Raw genomic sequence first — 24,523 nt, forward strand, 5'->3', positions numbered from 1 at the left:
GTGTCTTGTCTTATTGTATTAATGACAAAGCCACAGAAAGTTTTGGTAAATTTTTTGTGGTTTCCTTTCCATCTGCAGCCAATTTATTGGAAATAAGGTATACAAACTCTGGACATGGTTGTTCCAGCAGCATCTCAGAAACAGCTGCCCTCTTTGGGTTTGCAGACACTACAGTGAGCGACAGTTTTATGACCAAAAACACTTTGTTAATGAGGACAAAGGACAGACTCGTTCAAGCTAACAGAAAGGCCACAACAGCTCCAATGACAGCTGCTTACACAAGTGGTGTGCAAAAGGGCATCTCTGAATGCACAATGCATCGAATCTTAAAGTGGATGGGCAACAGCAGCAGAAGATCATGCTGGGTTCCACTACTGTCAGGAAGATGAGATTACAATGGGGACATTGTAGCCAAGACTGGACAACTGAACACTGCAAAAATCTTCTGGTCTGAGAAATCTTGATTTCTGTTGTGACATGCAGACGGTAGGGTCATAATTTGGTTAAACAGCACAAATCCATGGATACATCCTTGTGTCAATGGTGAAGGCTGGTGGTGGTGGTGTAATGGTATGGTGTATGTTGTCCTGGCAAACGTTAGGCCCTTTAATACTAATTGAGCATCATTTGAATGTAACAGCATACCTTAGCATTGTTGCCAACCATGTACATACCTTTATGGCCACAGTTCACCATTTTTCAAATGGATACTTCCAGTAGGACAATGCACCATATCACAAAGCATGCATTATTTCAAGCTGGTTCCGCTAACATGACAGTGACTTCTGTTTAGTCCAATGGCCTGCACAGTTGCCAGATCTCAATCCAATAGAGCACCTCTGGGATGAGGTGAAAGTGGGGGCGTGGGGGTCACTGCATGAATGTGTAGTAGAAAAATCGTGTTGAATCCATGGCACAAAAAAGTCTGGAGGCAAACGGGGAACCTACCGAGTACTAGATAGGTGTACCAAATAAAGTGGGCACTGAGTGTGTATCAAACCATTAAGGTCTCACTGCTTGATGTTCAAATAAAATATTCTCTTTTCTCTCAAAATGTTATAAAAACAAATATAAAAATATTGACCAGCTATGTTGTAGCCAGACCTGGGTCAAATACATATTTGTTTTGGATTCAAATACTTTTCTGTGCTCTGTTGATCTTGCCTGGTGTAATTGAGCCTGCCAATATGACCAAAAGGTGGGGTTTGCACTTTCTGAGAGTGTGTCATTGGTTCCAATACACCAGACAAGATCAGTAAAGTTCAGAAAAAGTATTTGAATCCAAAGCAAATATGTATTTGACCCAGGTCTGGTTGTAGCCAATGTGCAATTATCTTCATAGAGGGTATGATTTAGAATGCATTTTTATAAAAATCAACCTTCATGTGGAAACAGACTTCATTTGTGAATGCATCACCAGCACTGAAAACATATCATAGCTAAATACCATTTTTGTGGAAACTTGACTGGGCCACAACAATCATTTGTACCCAAAATGTGGAAAGTCTGCATTTATAAATGAAAATGAGACATTATAATACACACAGAAAGTCAGGGTAAGCAGTTCACCTGCACTTTTTCACCTTGGTGCAATTCAGCCATATTGAGTGAGTCGGCAATGTCACCTCCGTACTACCCCCAACCCACTCTAGCTGTGGACCCCCCCCCCCCCCTCCCCAGTAACAGTGAGATATCTGGGACAGCCAGGGACAACCAGGGGCTAATCTTTCACTACACAATCATACAATGAGAGTATGGAGCTCCATGTCCACAGTGAGACAGGAGACCAACTGAACTGGCTGGAGAGGACAGACAGACAATGATGGGGGTGAGAGGACAGGGAATGCTAGGGCATTTTCTATATGAGTTCAGAGATTAATGGTATGGTAATGAAATGCCATTGTTTCAGTGGTATCTTCATATTAACTGATCAAATTTTAAATAGAGACAATCTATATGAAACCACAGATTTCATTGCTCAGAAAGAAGATGTATAAAGAAACACTCCCACACACTGTCTCTTGCCAAATCTCAATTTAATGTTACTGATGTTTCAGCCCAATACATTATGTGAGAATTGCTCAGAACTCAGAACATGAACATTTTCTATTTAAGTATGTGCTTGCGTGTGTGTGTGTGTGTGTGTGTGTGTGTGTGTGTGTGTTTTATCTTCTATTGGTATCATTTTTGCGGTGCCATTATAAAAAAATTACATGCCATGATTTTGAAAAATGTGAATAATTTTGTTTTCTCCATGCTCTATAACCTACAGGACTGGGGGACTGGAGGTCAGGCAAACTAAATCACAATGTAACAAGGAGGGTACAACCTCATTAAAAGCATATACCAAACAGTCTTGCCACTTTATGATTAAAAACATCTTCAATAAACATGGGGAAAAGCCTTTTGAGTATAGTTTCCAGACTGAGGGTTTTTTATTCCGATAGATAGAAAAGCACTAATTCAGTAATTCAGGAGGAAAACTACAAAAAAGGACTCTGAAGGTAAAACATTTCTGCTGTCATTCAAAGTCACCTAGAAATGTCTGTCTTTATTTCTATTGTCACTGCTGCTCACTGTTACCCAGGAGATTATACAAGTTCTAAACATCACATCACTTCTGTCTATTTTAAAACTTGCACATCTGTGAATCTGAACTTTCAGGTTTTCAATTCTCTCCAGTACAGTACACAATGTTTCTGAACTTGAAGTATGTTCCTTAACTTTTATAACTTAATATTTCTAGCACATTGTGCTTAGTTTCATTGGTTAAAATTGTGTTTAAATTATACATGCTGTGTGTGTGTGTGTGTGTGTGTGTAGTCATTCCACAACATTCGGGTATCTGCAGAGTGAATTCGAAAGTGAATTAGACTTTGATATGTTTACAAATGGAAAAAGAACCACCAATGATTAATTGGTCTGAGATGTTAATTTCTCTTTATAGACCTGGTGTCGGGGAGACAGAGGGCCATACTGCTTTATGCAGTGAATACTGGCTTCTGCATGTGCATTTATCACTGTATCCTGCACTTAGTTTATTTTTAGATCTAAGTGTCCAAAGTGGTACCGTCATTGCTCGCTCTGGCTACGTGGGCAACTCCAATTGGCTCAGAGGGGTCTCTGAGCCAGTTTGTTAAATTCACCATGGTGCACGCTGAAACAAAAGCTATGTTCTGCCTCAGACATTTGTGAGTGCTGGTGACAGGTCTGGAGGCCAGCGGGTTCACTAGTACACTCTGCTTGAGCAGGCTTTCATAACCCCCATTATGAATCATCACCTTAATCTTGGTGAACAGAGACTCTAGGACACTCTACACAATGAATCCCAATAACTGATCAATATAATATACATTACCTATGTTTTCTTGGTTTGCCAGTGAGAAAATGTTCTGACTATTGTGGCATATGTTGTACTACACATGCATACAAGTGCATTTGACATGCTGTTTTTGACCAGAATGCTGTTTAATGAAAACATGCTGTTTTAATAACCACTTCACACAAGCCCTCTAGTGGCCAGGATGCTCCTGCTCAACTCAGACATTCAGTGCTCCTGCAATCAAACTATGGGTGGAAACAACAAACTCTCGGTTCTAGCTTTATTAGCAGATGATACAGGACAACTATGCCAAATATGGAGTTTCTAAGTGTCAGCATTGTCACATAGGTCATCCATTTAACAAGCACCCCCTCACTGCAACTATACCCTCCAAGCATGACACACTGGACAACAGCATCCATCTGGGAAAACAGCATCCATCTGGGAATAGGAACAAGATACAGCCAATAACCGCCCAAAGGTATGCCAACGCAGCAGTGAAAAATGCTGCTCACTGAATAGCAAAATATACAAGAGTAATTCTTGTATAATTATACCATGTCATTCTGCTATCAATATCGGTGACTAAATATGAAATAAATATACAATATTATTAATTGTTTTACATGTTAAGGTTGTCCCTTTCAATACTCAGTAGAAAACGAGAGGAAAAGAGAATTGGATAAAGCTTACTCTAAAGTTTCAATAAACCTTGGAGCGCAATTCAGAAAGTGGCGAGAGAGTTGGGAGCAGGTGGGGTTGAACAGATGCGGTGTCAGATTTTCAAAATGTTTTCACAACTGCAGCTTTAATTTAAATTTTCAACTATGGATGTTCAGTGAATAATTTTTGAGATATTGCCTCTTAAATGCGACAGGTAAAACTAGGTGAAATTGGTCCTAGTGGGCCATCGCAAATAGTGTTAGTGTAGATATTTGTTCTTTTCTTTCAGATGTTCAAAATAGGTTTACATGATGGTACTCTGTGAAACAGGCACCAGAAATGATAAAACAGTGACAAGATATTGCCGTGATGAGAGAGGGTTATTCATTGACACACAATGCACAAACCAGAGAGAAATGAGAGGAGTTGAAATTTAATCTTAGTAGAAGAAGATCTTTGTTGGCACTTGACTCACTGCATATGTTGAGGGAGTTCAGCCAATATATATATATATATATATATATATATAATTTATTTATTTTTTTTAAACACTATTAACTTTTGGTTCCCATTGTAAAATATGTATTTAGATTGATTGCTGGTTAATTATTAGCATTGCATTATTGCTATTCAGCCAATGTTAGGTGGCTAGCTTGCTGACATGACAGAACAGGTGTTTTAGAGAGACTGATTGCAGTTGAGCAGACAGGACTGAATCAGTGAACTGAGAGTGAATGAGGGATGCCTTTTGGTGGCATGTAGACAAACGGTAAGCACCTAAGACCTCACAGCTAATCCTTCTGTGTGCATGTGTCTGTTTGTGGCTCAGCAGCTGAAGTTTTTTTGCCAAGCCATAAAATAAAGATGTTTTGCTTAAGAGCTAATTCAGTGGAAACTAGAAGAATATATACACGGCTGGATCAATTTAGAATGTGATAAGTAGTTTTGATGTGCTGTAAAACGCAGAGCATATACACCGATCAGCCACAACATTAAAACCACCTGCCTAATATTGTGTAGGTCCCCCTCGTGCCGCTAAAACAGCTCTGACCCGTCGAGAGTTTTTTAAATCATGTGGAAATAATTCACCCTCTAACAATATCTTAGCTTTTTATAGCCCCGTAGCAACTAATAATGTAATAAACTACCAATAGTGTAATAACTCCCAATAATGTAATTCATTTCAATTTTTTCATGTAATAAAAACCAATAATGTAATAAGTAGTAGTAGTAGTAGTAGTAGTGTACTTTATTGATCCCAGGGGGAATTTGCACTGTTGCAGCATCAAAGACAACAAGGTAACACAATCAGATACAAATTTACAGTAAATACAAAATATCAGATACAAATATACAGTAGATACAAATATATACAGAAATCCAAGTATACCAGAGGATACCTTCAGAGGTGGAGTCCATGCCTCGATGGGTCAGAGCTGTTTTGGCGGCACGAGGGGAACCTACACAATATTAGGTAGGTGGTTTTAATGTTGAGGCTGATCGGTGTATATACAGTGCTTTTCGGAAAATATTCAGACCCCTTCACTTTACAGCCTGATTATAAAATTGATTAAATTCATTCTTATTCTCATAAATCTACACACAATACCCAATAATGACAAAGCAAATACAGGTTTTCAGAAATTTTTGCTAATTTATTCAAAATAAAAAACAGAAATATCACATTATCACATGCCACTTAGTAACAGAGAGGAAAGAAATTATTGAAGAAAAAAGATTTGCATTGTGGAAAAAAACCATCCACACTTTGTTTGAGTATGTTTTGGGTACATCCCTGTGCGAGTGTGTGTGTGTGTGTGTGTGTGTGTGTATCTGTCTGTCCAGTCATATGGGAGAAAATGCTAAATTCTGTCGGAGGGACAAGGGAAACTTGATTTTTTAAAATACATTGTCTGGTGTTGATTCTGGTAAGTTTGTATTAGGTGAAATTTTGTGGATTCATCAATGTATTTCTCTAAAACATGTTTCCAATCCACAGCACATTTTCCGCAATCATTATACCATTGCATTTTAAATTATTGCATACAATATGTTCACCTGGATGCATTGGGCATTTGGCTTTTGATTTATGTGTGTGCTATTTGTCAACTGTGGTTTAGTTATGACTCTTTGGATGGATATACATTGGTGACCAAAAACATATGTTTAATTTTTTTTTTTTACAAGCATCAGGTATTAACTGTGGTTAAAAAGGGGACAAAAAAATCTTCATGTTATCCGGATGAAGTATGAATATGTGTGACCCTTGAGGTTACAGTGTATCATTCAACGTGTGAGTCCTGGTGTTAGGTTACTGGTGTGAGTGAGCGTAGGTGTGTGGTTTCAGGTGTGAGTGATGTCAATACAGATGCCTTCGCATATGTACAGACATCAGTAGAACTCAACTCAGTTGCCATTGTTAGGAGATTTGGGCGGGGGGGGGGGGGGGGGGTGGTGTGTGTAAGTGATTTAGGGTGATTGAATGCTGAGATAAACAAAATAGGCTCTTAGAACCCATGCTGTTTATCATGATATAGGCACTTAAGCCGCGTTTCCACCAAAAGTACCCGGAACTTTTAGTCCCAGGAACTACTTTTCAAGGAACTAAAAGGTTCCTTCAGCCCATGGTTGTCTGCGTTTCCACCGCGGTCTAAAGTCCCGTGAAGATTAGGCAAATTAGCCCACTGACGTATGAAAAAGCGACGTTGTCGTCCGTCCATCTGTCATATGATTTCTTCTGTAACCCCATACTACCACCGAAGTAGCCTACATTATTTTCTAATAACCGGGACAGCCCGGAGGGGTTTATTCCACTTATATACAACGGGCTACCAACAATGACTGTATATGGTTACTTTTGTATTTATTGATTTTTATTGATTTAATCACCTGGAATTGAAATATTCTTCTGCAGCCGTTTGGGCATATTTTACCGTTGTCAAGCAAAAATGTCATTGGTAGTTGAACTTGGACCGTTGCTATGCAACAAATAGTATATAACAGGCCAATAGTCAGATTGTAACTGTTTTATATATCCTCTCAAACACATTCATTATGTCTTTATGTGAACATTCGCTTTCATGTCTTGACATCCGAAGCGACAGAATCCATTCACATTTCCAATATAACTGGCAACAACAGCAGAAAACATGCACACGTTGTAAACAATTTGCTGTTTTATTACTTTCTCATCGTCAATTCCATATAGGCTAATCGACAAGAATAGAACGAAAACTCGGACTTGCGTGAAAATTTAAATTAGTAGTGGTACAGCCACCGTTTGCTTTCCTTCGAAGTTACTGCTAGCCGAGCAGCGAAGTGTGCCCTCCAGATGCGAACCATGCACCATAAATTAGTCCATAGTCAAATTAGTCCTGGTCTTTTCGTGGAATTGAAGAATGGCAGTAAAATGGAGTAAAATTACGGCAATCTGAAAAAGCTAAAGGTACGATTACTAGAATTAACCTGTTATTTTACCCTGACAAAAAGTGCGGAAGGTGATTTCCAGTTTGCTTTTACTGTATCACCAATGTTAATTACGCAGAACTACCGCATACCTCACATAACTGTATCAAACGTTTTGAGTCAATTACAACGGGCTAACAAAGAAAATCCGGAAGAAAATATTCAGCAACCGAATTAATCCGTTTGAATGTTTTGGTAGCCTACGTAATATGCTGTCCCAGCACCAATGCTTAGCATTTTATAAAACGAATACTAAAGCAAGAAAAGAACAGAAGAGCACACGTTATAATTCCAAGATGTTGGCAGGCTATAACGAAAAAATGGCTACTGCGCCGCATAACATACAAGTTTGATTTGAAGTTATTATGAAAATAAATTGGTTTGCGGCTGCATATTTTCAAACATGGCGGTTGAAAATAAATACAAAAAAATGCTGCGAGTACTCGACCAATCAGAAATGTTCAGCGCTGCAAGCTCCACCCAAAAGGTTCCTGTACTTTCGGAAAGTACTACCCCCCGAGCAGGAACTTTTTGGGGGGTAAGATAAAGCCCCAGGAACTAAATTTAGACCCTAGTTCCTGCGGTGGAAACGCACTGAGTTCCTCAAAAGGTTCCTAGTTCCGGGGTAAAGTTCCTGCGGTGGAAACGCAGCTTTAGATCCTCAGAACTATGTAAGGAAGGAATGTACAGAAAAGCCTTTCTGGCTGCAGTCTGTTTAAAGACAATATTTAAAATCCTTTACAGATTATTATTTTTTTCTGCACCTCTTCGGAGGATTGCATATTTTGTGTTTCCCTGATGAAATACAGCAACCCCAAGGGAGGTGAAAGTATATTTGCAGCTAAAAACCGAATCATTTACAAGCAATTTCTTCTGTATAATTGTATTCCCAGTGAAAGTATAACACATGCCAATGATTTCAGAAATATTCAAATAATCTCCCTGGTGGAGAGCACAATATCCCTATTTGTGCTTAATTAGTGTATTCTTTTGCAATGTGCAATTATAATTTGAAAAGTAAATATGTGGTTTGTTGCATCCTTTAATTACCAGTTCTTGAAGAGAATTCTATTTAACATTTAATATGCTTATGAAATATGCCAAGGCATTTTTCTTATGGGGACAATTTTGCAATGCTTCTGATATTCTAATATTCTAAAAACATCAATCTAGGAAACCTCCAAATAATTAATAATTATATATTTATAATTATTATTTTTTAGTTTTGCTTAATGTATTCCATATCAAAGATTTATTTATTTGCAGTACATGTTTTACAGAGCATGCTTTCCCTGTCAGGTTGAGGTTTCATGGTATTTGGATGGATGAAAGCTTGCCTTTATAGCTGTTAATCAGGAAAGTGTTGTATAAATGCCAGGAAGAAACATTGACCTTTATCTACAAAGCAGTAATTAGATCAGTCCTGGGCTGTGATAGCCTGCTTTGTGGATGAGGGTATCACACAACGAAGCGTTGTGCTGGTTCTCTGACTCCAGCTTGTATCTGTGCTACAGGCAGTGCCATCATTACACAGCACAAAGATTAAATCTTCAATTACAAGGGGAATTATAAGGACAGTATGCTCACCAGCATACTGTCTAGCAAAGAAATATCTGGGAAATTATGGGGGCAGAAACAAACACCATTGTGTCAAAATAATCAAAATAAAACCATAATAGAACATGCAGTCCATAATCTGTAAAGTATACTGCTTTTTAGCCCCTAAAAAAATGCAGATGCCAAATCCTTGCCCATTTAGGGGGTATGCTATTTAAGGCTTTATAACTCCAGATGTGAGCATTACAGAGACTTGGAAAATGGCGTAAATGATGCAAGACACTTGTATCATTTACAATAATAGACTGGATTATCAACTGTTCTGGCTCATGAAACTCACCAATTCCCAAGTGAGAATTAAACCTTAAACCCTAAATATTTTCATCAGTATAGGGGGAACCTATAGGAGTTCAAAAACCTCTCCAGGCTATTACTGCACCCCTTATGATGGTTTAAGATGAAACATTGATATCACATATATAGAAAAATAATGCAAAAACATTAACACAAGTATTGGTCCATAAGTATTTGGACAGTGACACAATTTTCATCATTTTGGCTCTGTACGCCACCACAATGGATTTTAAATTATACAATTTGAAATCCATTGTGATTTAAGTGTAAACTTTCAGCATTAAGTTAAGGGTTTTGTCAAAAATATTGTATGAACAATGTAGGAATTACAACCATTTTTATACATAGCCCCCCCCCCCCCCAATTTTAGGGGCTCAAAAGTAATTGGACAAACTAACATAATCATAAATTAAACTGTCATTTTTAATACTTGGTTGCAAATCCAGTCTGAAGTCTTGAACCCACACTCATCACCAGATTGTTGTATGGACAATGTAGGAATTACAACCATTTTTATACATAGCCCACCCCCCCCCCCCCCCCCCCCCCCATTTTAGGGGCTCAAAAGCCAAAAGTAATTGGACAAACTAACATAATCATAAATTAAATTGTCATTTCTTGAACCCAATTGTCATGTCTTGAACCCATACTCATCACCAGACGCTGGGTTTCTTCCCTGGGGATGCTCTGCTAGGCCTCTACTGCAGCTGTCTTCAGTTCCTGCTTGTTCTTGGGGTGTTTTGCCTTCAGTTTTGCCTTCAGCAAGTGCAATGCATGTTCAATTAAATTCAGGTCAGGTGATTGACTTGGCCATTGCAGAACATTCCACTTCTTTGCCTTAAAAAAGTATTGGGTTGCTTTCGCAGTATTCTCTGGGTCATTGTCCATCTGCACTGTGAAGCACCGTCCAATGAGTTTTAAAAAATTTGGCTGAATCTGAGCAGATAATATAGCCGTATACACTTCAGAATTCATCCTGCTGCTTTTGTCAGCAGTCAAATCATCAATAAATACAAGGGAACCAGTTTCAGTGGCAGCCATGCATGCCCACGCCATAACACTACCTCCACCATGCTTCACAGATGAGGTGGTATGCTTTGGATAATGAGCAGTTCCTTCCCTTCTTCATACTCTTCTCTTCCCCTCTTCTGGTACAAGTTGACCTTTGACTCATCTGTCCATAGGATGTTGTTCCAGAACTGTACAGGCTTTTTTAGATGTTGTTTGGCAAACTCTAATCTGGTCTTCCTGTTTTTGAGGCTTAGCAGTGGTTTACATCTTGTGATAAACCCTCTGTATTTACTCTGGTGAAGTCTTCTCTTGATTGTTGACTTTGACACAGATACGCCTACCTCCTGGAGGGTGTTCTTGATCTGGACAGCTGTTGAGAAGGAGTTTTTCTTCACCAGGGAAAGTATTCTTCTGTCATCCACCACAGTTGTTTTCCATGGTCTTCTGGGCCTTTTGGTGTTCCTGAGCTCACCAGTGCATTCTTTCTTTTTTTAAAATTTACCAAATAGTTGATTTGGCCACACCTAATTTTTGCTATCTCTCTGATGGGTTTTTTTTTTTCAGCCTAATGATGGCTTGCTTCACTGACAGTGACAGCTCTTTGGACTTCATATTGAGAGTTAACAGCAACAGATTCCAAATGCAAATGCCACACTTTAAATCAATTCTAGACCTTTTATCTGCTTACTTGTAAATGAAATAATGAGGGGAATAACACACACCTGGCCACGGAACAGCTGAGCAGCCAATTGTCCAATTACCTTTGGTCCCTTAAAAAGGGGGGACCACATATAAAAAGTTCTGTAATTCCTACACTGTTCACCCGATTTGGATTTAAATACCCAAATTAAAGCTGAAGGTCTGCACTTTGAGCTCATATTCATTATTTAATTCCAACTCAACTCCAGTATGCTGTGGTATACAGCTAAAATAACAATAACTTTGTCAATGTCCAAATATTTATGGACCTGATTGTGTGTGTATACTGCACGGATTAGGTAAACCAGTAATTTGTTGTGGTTTTGTGCATAAGCAACATTTGTACAAGTGGCCGCACAAATTTTTGAGATATCCAATACTTACTAAACTTTTATATCATTCTGAATAATGTATATATCTTCCACTTATTAAAATGAACAAATTTGAAAATTGTAGGTAACATAATCCATTTCACTGAATATTAAATGAGACATAAATAATTGCTCAAAATTGAAGCATTTATTGTTGTATAATAAAAAATATTATTAGCATTTATTATTCTACATAGAATTGACATCACACACCTCGTACAAATTGACTTAACACAGGCATTGCAAAGTCTGTCAGCTAATGCTTCAACACAATTTATAACAAGCCTGCAGTAAAATTAATTAATGTTAATAACATCCAGAAATGTTGACAGTGCTTTATAAATGTATAAGTAGTGACCCAAACATAAAGTATTGTCGTTTTTCATTTGATCCATAATAGCTTAATGACATTCAACCTTCTCCCCTTAGACACTCTGCTCATGGTTCCAATAGACACCATGGAGCTGTAAGGATTAAGGTTCTGATGTCTGTATCCAAAATATCAAATCACGGTGTGTGTTCAGGCAAGACAACTGATAGTCATAAATCCTATTATGCTTTGCTTGGATTGAATGTATTTTTTCAAGCCATGTAAATAGATGTTGCCAATATATGTTTAAGAAAGAGAAGACATCACAGACCACCACTGACCAAACAACTGTCAGCTGCTGCCAAGTTAAGTTCATAACATAACTCTCTTCTGTCAGCTCTCATTTAGATGTTTGTCTAATCTGTGCAAATAAACAATTTACAACAACATAAATAAGTACGAAAGTAAGTAAGTCAGTGCGTTTACATGCACAGTTGAAATTGATCTATATTAATAGCTCGATTTGGCCAAAGATGAAATTTAATTGGATTATCGTCATTGTCCCAATATACATGACTCGGAAAGAATTGATTTATTGACCGAGGTGTGTCTGACGAAGGCTTCTTATAAATCCTGCTTCCTCCAAACTTTTTTGAATAGTTTGCCATTCCGTACTTTTCTTCCATCCATGTATTTTAGGATATTTAACTCCTTTAGTTGTGATAGCATGATGTTGGTCTCCGCGTCCGTCCATAATTTTTTTTTTCCGCCATGATACTAGGGAGGGCAAAATGTAGCTTTAGAATGTCGCCAGCAGTGTATGCACGTGAGCTCGACAATGCATTTCTCACAGAAAAGTTTGTTTGTCGCCTTTTTTTAGTTCATTACAGTGGTGATAGAAGTGACAATAATTAAGTGGTACTGCTGTTAGCCTTTATTGATTGCTGTACAAGGTTAATGTGAAGTAGCTAGCACAATCGGACAGCACTAGCCCATAAAAATGTACTTTGAATGGTACTTGCTCAATCAAACGGTAAATGTGAAAAACATTCGATTATAGTCAGGGGCACTAAAATTTTCTGTCACACCCTCAATAAACGGCAAAAGTCCCAGCTGAAGATTGAATTAAATCTTTTAAAGTTGTATATTTTCTGAAACGTTATTGATTCTGCTTGGCCACAGTGAGCGTATAGTTGCTATGTAAATTATGGAACATGCGCAGAACGCCTAGGCCAATTTTTGGCCTATTGAAGTGTATACATGCCGTAGTAAATCGACCTCCAACTGCATTATCTAGGTATGTTAGTCCGACTATGAAAAAATTGACTTTGTACGATTTCAGTCGGACTACAGTGTTTACATGATTTTTAAAAGTCCGGTTTTAGCCAGACTAAAACAATAAATCGTCTTTTTCAAACATCATGTAAACCCACTGAGTGAGTCAGTAAATACTGAAATAAATGCTGAATAGCTGCATGTCCCACTGTAAGACTATGTTGCTGATGTTCCTTTACTGGATTGCTAATTAGCTGAGGGAAAATCTCCAGCCAAGGAGCCTAAGGGAAGAAGCCAAGAACATACTTAGACACAAGCTTCAATCAATACTTTACATTTATTTTTTCAAATGTGCAGATAGATATCAACAACAACAGCACTCTTTCTGGAGCATTAAAGCAAAATTATGAATTGTAGGCCCCCCGTGATCTCCCATCTTTCCAATGCAATTTAACTCCATCTCATCTTGAGATCTTGATGTGTTAGACATCCCCAACCAAGCAGGATATGTGTATCTCCCCAAGGGACCATTAAACCAGAATGTATGTCTATTCAATATAAAAATAAATATTTCTATACATTACGCACATGTTCTATATCTATAGAAGCTAAATAACCAAGAACTGTATGCATAAAGTCATGTACTCTTATATGATATGACAAGATTGATTTACACTGGTAGCTATTAGCACTAGAATAGAAGTAACCCCATCAAGTGGCCACTAGGGTTGGAGAAACTAGCTGTTTCAACCCGTCGCATTAGAAAAAAAAAACTATTTCTGTTGATTTGGGCACATTGGAAAAAAAAACTATTTTGGTGTCTCCCCCTCTGATGGTGTCACCCGGTGTGGTCCGCACCCCCCACGCCCCCTAGTGACGCACTGCCCATCAAGCCCCTTTTGTGAATAGAAGAGTTGACTTTTCAGTGGGGATCTGTTGTTGCATGAATGTAAGCCATACTGGGTTAGGGCATCTGCTAAGTAACTTTACACTGTCTGTTTTTGGAAAGTAAGTAAGTATAAGTAAGTAAATAAATCATTTTAAGTGTGTATAATAAAAACTAGTATTATAACTATATATATTATAATAATGTCATTAACTGAATTCCATAACTGAAGGGTCTGACAGATGATGTGACAATCGCTGCCCAAGTTTACTGGCTAGTTGCTAATAAGCTAGGTAACATTTTACAAAAAGATTTGATGTACGCAGAAGACAGGAACAACAATGAGTGTCACGGTTATGCGACATTTCATCACTTCTCGTGTTCATTGGTCTTATTGCTTTCTCCTGTGTTTGATTGTTTTATTGTGTGCACTTATTCAATAATTGTTTTCACCTGTGTCTCGTTATCTGTCTTGTTATTCTGTTGATTGTGCATTGTGTTCTCCTGTGTCTTGTTAGCCCCCTGTGTATTTAAGTTCTTTGTCTGCCTGAGTCGGGTACTGGATCCTACTGTTGTCTTCCTTCTGTGTGATCCCTGCGTTTCGAGTTTTTTCGAGTTCCCTGCAGTTTGAGTATTTTGAGTGTTTCGAGTTTACGTGCATGTTTTCCCATTTCCAGTCTTTCTAGTGTTTCAAGTTCCTCGGCGTGTTTTTCTGATTCTAGTATTCTTGAGTTTTTTGGATTTTGCCTCTCGTGGCATAATTTTTGTTCCCTGTTTGACGTAAAGCCTTTTGTTTAAACCTACCTTTTGAGCCTCCTGCGTTTACTCTGCACTTGGGTCCTAACCCGCCAAAACCCTGACACAGAGAGTAAATAAATTGACTCAACGGTATGACATCATGTCACTTTGCTTGTTGTATGAGGCCTGTCATTTAAGAAATTTTTAAAAGACTGTTGAAAATTGGTTACATTTTCCTTTTGTTCGGAATCTTTATCACCATAGCGCTGGTCTGCCTTTTCATGTCTTTAGCCTCAGTAATGGCTTTCATATGAACACATCATTTAGTTGTGAAATTCAATGCAGAGATTGTGCTCCACCTCAAATAAAATTAATTAATGAAAAAGGGCTTTCAGAATCAAACAGACTTAACCCTCTGGGGTCTGAGGGTAAAATGAGGCACACTGGTGATTCTGACATTTGTGTAAATTTTATCAATTTTATATGCAGTGATTCCAAAGTGTTTCATATCTCTGTTTTCAGCACAAACTCAGCTACAATAATATGGCAGCAGTAAGTAGGTCATGCTCATATGTGGATTGTAAATTGCTCTAAAAACACACAAACTGTAAACAGTAGTTTTGAACATGCACAGGAATGTTGTAATAAAACACACTAAACAATAGTGAATAAGGTTTTGGATCACTGAAATGTGTTCATCAGGGTCTTGGGTATCAAAAGATAACAAAATATTTTAGCAAATCCAATGAGAAATATAAAATAAATTGCTAAAAGTTAGTGTTGTGACTACTATTTTTCAACCCCAGGTGAGAATGGGAGGGCAAATGGCCTTTCTGTAATGAATATGCATTGGGAGGGAGGACTTGCCAGCTAAGTAGGCTACTCACACCTGGCCACATGCCTCCCCACCACTAAGACAAAGACTCAGTGAGCCATTTAGAAGACAGAAACAAAGACATCTTTTGATTTTAGAACATTTATTGAAGTAAACTGCATGGAAGATAAGATGAGACTGGTGTACTCTTGCAACACCTGCGTGGCCTCTTAGCTAGTGGTGAACTAGGCCGTGTTTCCTGATCAACATCTCTGTAAATATAATAAAAACAAAATGGTTAGGAAATGTGAAATCAAATAAAACTTTATTTATATAGCACATTTCCTTCAACGGGTGAAAATTAAATTGGGATGGCAGGTATGCCATCCCACCAAGTTACGCCTTGGCGGGGGCATGCCCCATACCTATACAGCACCGAGAGTACCCCATTTCAACAGACAGATTTCATAAACAACTTCACATGTCCACACAATAAAGCCCCAAACTAAGGGGATTTTGTGTTTTCTCCTTCTTCTTCTTCTTCTTCTTCTCATTCTTATTTTTCCTGCCGCCTATCCCACTAACAACATGTCTCCCCATTGGACATTTCACTGACACCAGCCAAATCTTCACCTACACGACCCAAACAAAAACGCGCATACACACGCAAAATACCCATACCTTTTTACTCTGAAACATTTCCAGTTTAAACAGCTAGTCCACTTGTGGCCTAGTGGGCAAGGTTACAGTCTTGGGAACATGGGGTCGTAGGTTCAAGCCCAGCTGGGAACACGTTTCTTTAACCTGCTTCGACCCTCACTAATATTTGTCTACTACTTATCAATTATTGCTTTTGCACCATATCTACCCGCCGTTCACCGAACGTATGCACTGCATTATGACGTACCGTTTGTACGTTCAGTTATTAACCGGCTACAATATTGCTAAGCCATATGGATTCAACGGGAGCTCTTCTGTGCTTACTGGCCTGTGTTCTTCTTTAAAACCACCGGCAGGTTTGCTAATGATATTTCACGCATTGCATAGCTATGGCATGGTGCTGCACTAACGAAGTCACAGACTGGTAAACGTCCGGTTTAAGGCTTGAATCCCGCCTCGCCCTCAGGCAGATCATTTCCTCTTTTACACTAACGTTTTCTTACGCTTATATTTGTTTTACCAAAACTCACTCACGGCCACCCATATGCATTTCATGACGGCAAATGTATTCCTTTTATTAAAAAGTTACACCAGTTCACCACTGTGCCATTTCTACTAACTATATTTCTTCACTTGGCTACCGTACAAAACCTTCTTATCAGCAAACGCCACGTTTCTACATTCATGTTACCTCGCCCTGTTCTCTATCTAGCCACATACAAACAATTACTACGTATGTACGTTCTGCAACTCCGCATTAAAACATTACATTGTCATTATCATGACATTACAAAATCATGATTCACTCATAATTATAACTAATAGCACTGAACATGAGAAAAACACATCAGTGTAATAGATTTCACACGTTATTTAACCCTCCACTTGAACAACTAATGTTCAATACAGACTGTTATATATACCATTTGATAAGGAAACTAAGCTCACTCATGGTCACTTAATTTACTTCGCACTATAGTCTGTGATCATGTCAACCTTCACCTACATGCCCATTCTGCTAAAAACATATTGTTTCAACTACGCAATTTCATCATTTCGCCTAATTTATCTCACACTGTTGTTATTTTCTCATATGCAAAGCCTTCTGGGACATATGCGTCTGCTCCTATTCTCCACTATCAACTTTTCCGGTTCTAGCTTAACATAACAGCAAAGAGGATTCCTACCTGCAGATAAGCCTATCAAAATGCCTTATAAACCTTACAAACACTAAAAGTGCATCTTCACGAAATAACAGACAACGGAGCAGGACAGAAGGGTACACAAGTTGCGACCTAGGCAGCTCTAATTCTACGGGCTTGCTGATTCTTTTGTGAATCAAGGCTCGTTGGATGCACGTCAAATCCGTGAGTAGCCTACATACTGGCCATATTTCACCTTTTCTGATGCGTTTACACTTACGCCACCACACCCTTTGTCACAGCCACTGTTTTACATATATAGCAAACCGAAACTGCTAAACGGTACATGCTCATCAGGCTGTACAAATTCACACAAGGATAGCCATAATCCACAACCGTTTCTTACAGGGTCCCTTCGCATTTCTCACTCTCGTAATAAAACGCTTTGCAAAAAGAAATATCTCATTAAAAAAAAAGTGACTTGAAAGAATTGAGGAAATATTGGGTAGCATTGCTTTGGAATATATGTTATTAAATTTCGGTGAGGCAAGATAGCCTATATTGTTTGTAGTACCGTAACTTGGCGTCATTTTGATATCAATACTTTTAATGGCAGGCCTGGATTTTGGCAGTCTGAATGAATGAGTTATAGACGGTGTATGTCTTGTATGTGTGAGTAACTTGGCATTTTTATACGTTGAAAACGTGTTTTTTATGAGATAACTTATACTTTGTCATGGATTGCAAACCTAATCCAAATATCATCCACAACAATGTTGGTGTGATTTGATGTAAGGGTACATCTGCAATAATGATTTGAACATTGCAATTTTGAAGTGGTCCTGTAGTGCCACCTTGGGCGGTAGGTGCACAAAATGTGGTACACATGATCTCCATTGGTCCCTTTTTAATTTGCATATATCCCAAAATTGAACAGTTGCTCCATTTACAGGAGGTATGGTCAAATATCTTTCCCACAATTTTTTCTTGTTCATTTTTTCTTGGGCTGAGGGGGACGCTTGGAGGGAAGCTCTCTGAGGGTTCCTGTCAAATGTTGTACAATTTGGTCTTCTGGAGCCTATGCAAATTAGTATTTTGCAAGTATCTGCCAAGAGGCCATAATACAGCATCACACAACATGCCTGCACATGCTTGTTCACACTATGGTTATTAATCATCCCCTGAAGTATCATTGCAGTTGGTGGCCATAAGCATATTTTGGGCCTTTTCAGCCATATTTGCTAAATTGAAAGTACATTATAAATTGCCAGCCATACTGGACATGCCTGCCACATTTCATGAGTTTTTGAGCATGGGAAAGGGGTGAAAATTTAGCATGAAGAAGAAGAAGAAGAAGTATCCTAACAAAAACTATAACAAAACAAAATCTTCATTACTTGCTTCAAAATAAAATGAAATGAAGGAGGAATGGAGGAAAAGAGTAATGAACAATTGAAGAACGGAGTAAAGAAGGAAATAATGGAGGAAGGAATGGAAGGAACAGAGGAACTGGAGAAGAATTGGAGGGTGGATGGAAAGGAAGGAAAGAATGGAGGGAATAAGGAATGAAGGGGGACTGGAAGAGGTACGTCAGGAAGGGAGGGAAGGTGAGGATTGCTAATCACAGAATGAGGATAACACTGTTACAATTCATTCGATCAGAGTCTTTTTGAAATCCAACAGCATCATTTATAATTTTGGGTAGTTAATTTACTCACATTTTTAAAAAATTTTGCAATGCTAAAAGTGTTCCCTGCCCTGGCTGAAAGTCTCAATGTTTTCTTGTTAAATACTGAATTCTAATCCACTCAAGCTGTTGTGTCCTGATGTCCCTATATTATGGTTGTGTACAGTTATGTTCATCTCGGTTTACTCACTATATTCCTGTAGTTAGCTTAAAAAAAAAAACGTAATAAATCTTAAAGCAAAACAAGGTCTTGCTGCTTTGTTTTCTGGATGCACATTCACATTTGATACTTAAGTATCAGGTACTTTTACTGAAGTAAAATTAGAATCCATGACTCACTTTTACTTGAGTCATTTTCCAGTAAGGTGTCTTTACATTAACTTTTGCTTTACTTTAAGCATGGGTTTTGGGTACTTTTCCCAATGCTGTGCAGTATACAGTCAATTATTGTAATAAAAGCTTTATATAGGGTTGAAGGAGAAAAAAAACACATCAACCTTCATTTCCCTTTAAATCAACAAATTATGATTATTATTATGATTATTATTATTATTATTATTATTATTATTATTATTATTATTATTATGCCACATAGAATGGCACTATGATGTACCAGTATTAACTTTTTTGAACCAGATCATATTTTTAATGATTGATATTGCAGTGGAGTAGTGTGTGGAATAATTGAGAGGAAACTGGGATTGTGACTCAGAGGTTCTAAGTTTCATTTCCAGGTGGTGCTCTTTCATGGTACTCTTGGGCAATGTACTTGAATTACTGCTTCAGAGAATGTGCAGCTGTATAAATGGATGAAATTTAAAGAATGTAAGCTATGTAATGTTATTCTGGATAACATGAAAATAAAATAAATAAGCAAATAGCAGCACCACCTATCAGCCAGTTCATGAAACTCACTCTCCCATCTCAAGTGAATAATGGTTTCATAAATCTGTTTTATCCCCCTAATATACCCCATGAAAAATGGTTATGAAATTCTTTAGATTAGTGAACTGGAATTGTTACATAAGCCCTCAACTGCAGGAAGCTCAGTTTCCCTTCCTTACAAATTTTAACCAAGCTTCTATGATAAACACAGAACTTGAACTAGGAATGAACCTATAGAGATATATATCTACATTCAAGCTCTTTAAGATATAGAGCTTAAGTACAGCTAATGTTCTTTCAAAAAATGTGTCAAATTCACATCAGCACCACTTTAATGAGGTTATTGTGGATTATTCTGTATGCCTTTGCCTCCGTCTTGGCTGACTGACATTTAGCCACAATCTATACAGTCTCAGCAAGAAAGATTTAATGATTAACGCTATTCATATAGTTTTTTTCTTTAATGAGACAGTTAAAGAGGCCAGTCCCCTCTCTGAAGCCTGAGATGGCCAGCAACGTCTCACCAGTATCTGAGACTGTTCAAAAGCGTGAGCCAAACCATCAATCCTGGTCATTTAATTAGGCAGGCCTCCTGTCTCAAAAAACCCATCTCTAGGCTTTGAATACAGTGCACATGTTTGAATGAGAAAAATGGATTGAGAGAAAAAAGGAAAGAAAGGGAAAAAGAAATAGACCTTGGCATTGCTGGCATTTGTTTAGATGTGTGACCTTTTTACGCATTCCTTAAATCAAAGACCAGCTTTTGCTCTCCGAAAGCCAATTTAGCAAAAGGCCCAGATAGAAGGGGGAAAGGCCAAGGGAGTGAAGTTCGCGTTAGCTGACGCTCGTTGCACGTCTCCAGGAAAGGCATGTCAGCCAAATGAGCTGTTAGCCATGACATATTTGTGGAGGGATATCAGCAGAGGGGTAATGACTGGCTAACGGATGTATGCCCGTCGCACAGGGCTGCAGTGTTCTGAATGTTCACTGCCATTACACACAGGCAGACATTGTTTCAATATGGTTTTTCATAACTACATTCATGATTTATGACCAGGATCACATCAATAAATATTTAAATAAATAAAACTTTACTTCTACTTTATTGTTATTTATTAACCTCTACTTTATTGTTATTTCTGAACAGAAAAATGTGTATGTCCATCCATCCATTGTCTATCCCGCTTATTCCTGAACAGGGTAGCAAGGGGTGCCAGAGCCGATCCCAGCAGGCATTGGGCAAGAGGTAATCATGCACAGGTCGCCTGAACAGGTCACCAATCCATCACAGGACACACACCATTCACTCACACACTCACACTTAGGGGCCATTTAGATTCTCCAATTAACCTAGCCTGCATGTCTTTGGACTGTGGGAGGCATTTGGAATACCCGGGGGAAACCCATGGAGACCAAGGGAGATCATAGATACTCCACACAGAAAAGCTCTGGTTGGGATTCAAACCCAGGACCTTCTTGCTTTCAAACCCAGGGCCCTCTAGCTTTTTCATTGCCATTCATTGACGTAATTTCATTTATTTTGTCATTCACAAGAAAAATGAGCTTCCTGTCCAAAACAAAAGCCACACGAGTAGGGATATTATTAACTATCCATAAAATAAAGAGTCTAGACTGTCAAGCTATATCCTCCAGTGAGAAATCCAATGAGACCTGGGGGCTATTTTTGAAAATTGCAGGCAATGTTTTAGTTCCACTAACGTTTTAGTTCGAACTAATGTCATGTATCTCAGTAAAGCCTAAGCAATAATACATAACAAGTACCAAGAAGACAGTGAATCACTTAAGAGAAGCTGTCATAAGAGAAGAAAAAAATGAAAGAAAAATAAATATGCTGGTTAGTAGAAGTGCGCCTTGTTATCTGCTACCTTGCTCATTGAGAAACCATTTGAAGTCTAAAAAAGTGAAAAGAATATTTCTGTTTTCCTGGGTGTCTGAAAACAGAAAAACAAGTCAATTCCAGGAAGTGAGCCCCTGATTTAAACATATCCTGAAGAAAGATACACTTTCACAAAAGAGCTCTGATTTGAGAGGTTCAAAGTGAATCTTTCTGATTTGTTGTTCATGCCTTGACAGTTTAGTCTATAAATTGGCCAGTTCCCAGTAACTCGTAAAACACTTTCAGACATCAAAGGGCAAGAAAGATTTCCAAGAATACGAGTTCGATCCCAAATGATCAGCCTCTTCAATAGCTGTATGGGATGTCAAAGCCAGTGGTGGAGGTTCTGTCTGATGATGACTTGAAGACGGCTGTTATTTGCAATACTTGAAGGAAACTGTGGTGGTGATACAAACAAGGAATATGAATTAACTTCAAGAGAATTATTATCATGTTACTGACCTAATGCATTTTAGTTTTCTTAATTTTTATTATGGTTCACAAGATACCTTTTGATAGTGAAATATAATTGTGTGTATATAGTTAAATGCAAAAGTATTGGGACAGTGACACAATGTTGTTGAAACTACGGAACTTTTTGTATGCCGTCCCCCTAGTTCAGGGCATTATAATGTTTGGGACAAATGGCTTCACATGCATTTCTTTTTTGATGTTCTGTAAAATTCTGTGCCTAGCTTTGCAGATATTAATTGCTGTAGAACTATTTACAGCCCTCATTCTAAGAACATAGTTTTGCTCCTCTCTGCATTTGTTCAACTAATGCACACACATGGCTGAATTTCACAGGAAAGGCAACTGGAACAGGAAAATTTGAGTGTAAAAATGAAAGGGCAAATAGAATTTAACAAAACAAAAGAACTTAATTTATAAAATAATGTAGCCGTAGTAATAATAATAATAAAGTCCCAGAATTTTTGATGCTTTGTGTTTCATTTTACTTTTTGTGCTGTTGCATTTGTCTCCCGTACAGGTGGAGAGAATGACGTCATGGTCCCGTTGCGGAGATCCTGGTCAGAAGATGCACTGAAGAGGAGATGCACGCTGTTGCCAGACAATCTTGTTCAGGAGACGGACTCAAGTGGACATCGCCTGGCTACCAGACTGAGGGGTGCCTGTTGTTGAGGATGCAGAGGACCGTCGTGGAGCAGCATTACTAAAAAGATACAGTGCTTGGTAGATCACCAGCTGTAGCCTGTGTTACTTCTCAGTTATAGAAAAGGATTTTGGATAAGGTTGTAAAGTTGTAAAGATAGTCAGTGATTACCCCAATTCCTACTTCAGAACATCTTTGAGGGATTTGAGGACAGACTTTGAAAGGAGGACCATTTGCCACTCTGTCATGGGTTGCATCAAACCACTGACTACCCTGCAACCTGGGGTATAACACTGAGCTTGTATCTATGCTTTCAGCAACTTTAGGATATATACAACTCCCTGTTGTGCTGTACAATAAACTTGTTTTTACATCTTACCTTGTGCTCTACTGGGTCTTCTTTGAAGTTGTGGTTCTTGTTGTTGAGCTGACACTGGTTGGAAGTGGTGACAGATATGCCTCTCCACCAATCAGCACAAGGTTAGTCCTGTTATATTGTACCATCTGGAGTATGGGATATAATCACTAATTGTGCATCTTGGCCAAATGGTATATTTGCCTGGCTCATATATGATTAGCTGCTCATCTCCCTGTTAATTGGCTGAGACTGCGCTCCTAGCTGTGACGGAGGCACTTGCCACTGCAAGAGCCTCACGCCTCTCCTCTGTCCTGATCCTTCTTGACCTGTCTGCAGCTTTCGACACGGTAAACCATAAAATACTCCTCTCCACCTTGGCTGGGATGGGAATCGCCGGGACTGCCCTGTCTTGGTTCGCTTCCTATCTTGCAGATATGACCTACCAGGTCACCTGGAAGCGGTCTGTCTCTGCTTCTCATCCACTTGTTACGGGAGTGCCGCAGGGATCTGTACTGGGTCCTCTGCTGTTCTCCTTATACACCAGATCTCTTGGTTCAGTTATTAATTCACATGGCTTCTCCTATCATTGTTATGCAGATGACACACAACTCTTCTTTTCTTTCCCCCCCTTGGCCACACAGGTCAATGATAAGATCTCTTCCTGCCTGGCTGACATCTCCACCTGGATGGCCAGCCACCATCTGAAGCTCAACCTCAACAAAACTGAGCTGCTCTTCTTCCGTGCAAGACCTCCTTACTCAATCACGGTTGATGGCACCACAGTGACTGCCTCTCACTCTGCCAAGAGCTTGGGGGTGGTCCTGGATGACCAACTGGACCTCAAGGAGCATATCAAGGCAACATCACGGTCCTGCAGATTCCTTCTGTACAACATCAGAAGGATTCGACCATGCCTGACGACGCACTCCACCCAGCTGCTCGTCCAGGCTACGGTGACCTCTCGCCTTGATTACTGCAACTCTCTCCTTGCAAGCCTGCCAGCTTGTGCCATACAGCCACTACAGATGATTCAGAATGCCGCTGCCCGACTCATCTACAACCTTCCCAAATTCTCCCACGTCACTCCTCTGCTGCGATCACTCCACTGGCTACCGGTCGCCGCCAGGGTCCGGTTCAAAGCCCTGACCCTTGCCTACACTGCTGCCAACAGGACAGCCCCCATCTACTTGCAGGACATGACTCAATTCTATGTGCCTGCTCGACCACTCCGCTCTGCGGCAGCAGGGCGGCTTGTAACCCCTCCCACCCGCCCAAAGGGATCACAGAGCTTCTCCACCCTAGCTCCCCAGTGGTG

General features: G+C 39.1%; 1 long non-coding RNA gene across 1 annotated transcript; it reads left to right on the top strand.

The window, feature by feature from the left end:
• The first annotated feature begins 14,335 nt into the window (after positions 1-14,335).
• LOC118206885 lies at positions 14,336-23,184 on the top strand. The gene is made up of 3 exons (XR_004761268.1): positions 14,336-14,801; positions 21,039-21,085; positions 22,728-23,184. It is a non-coding gene; the product is annotated as an uncharacterized LOC118206885 (long non-coding RNA).
• The last annotated feature ends 1,339 nt before the right edge of the window (positions 23,185-24,523 follow it).

This window comes from Anguilla anguilla, chromosome 10 (genome assembly GCF_013347855.1).
Source record: "Anguilla anguilla isolate fAngAng1 chromosome 10, fAngAng1.pri, whole genome shotgun sequence".
In the NCBI taxonomy this organism is placed as follows: domain Eukaryota; kingdom Metazoa; phylum Chordata; class Actinopteri; order Anguilliformes; family Anguillidae; genus Anguilla; species Anguilla anguilla.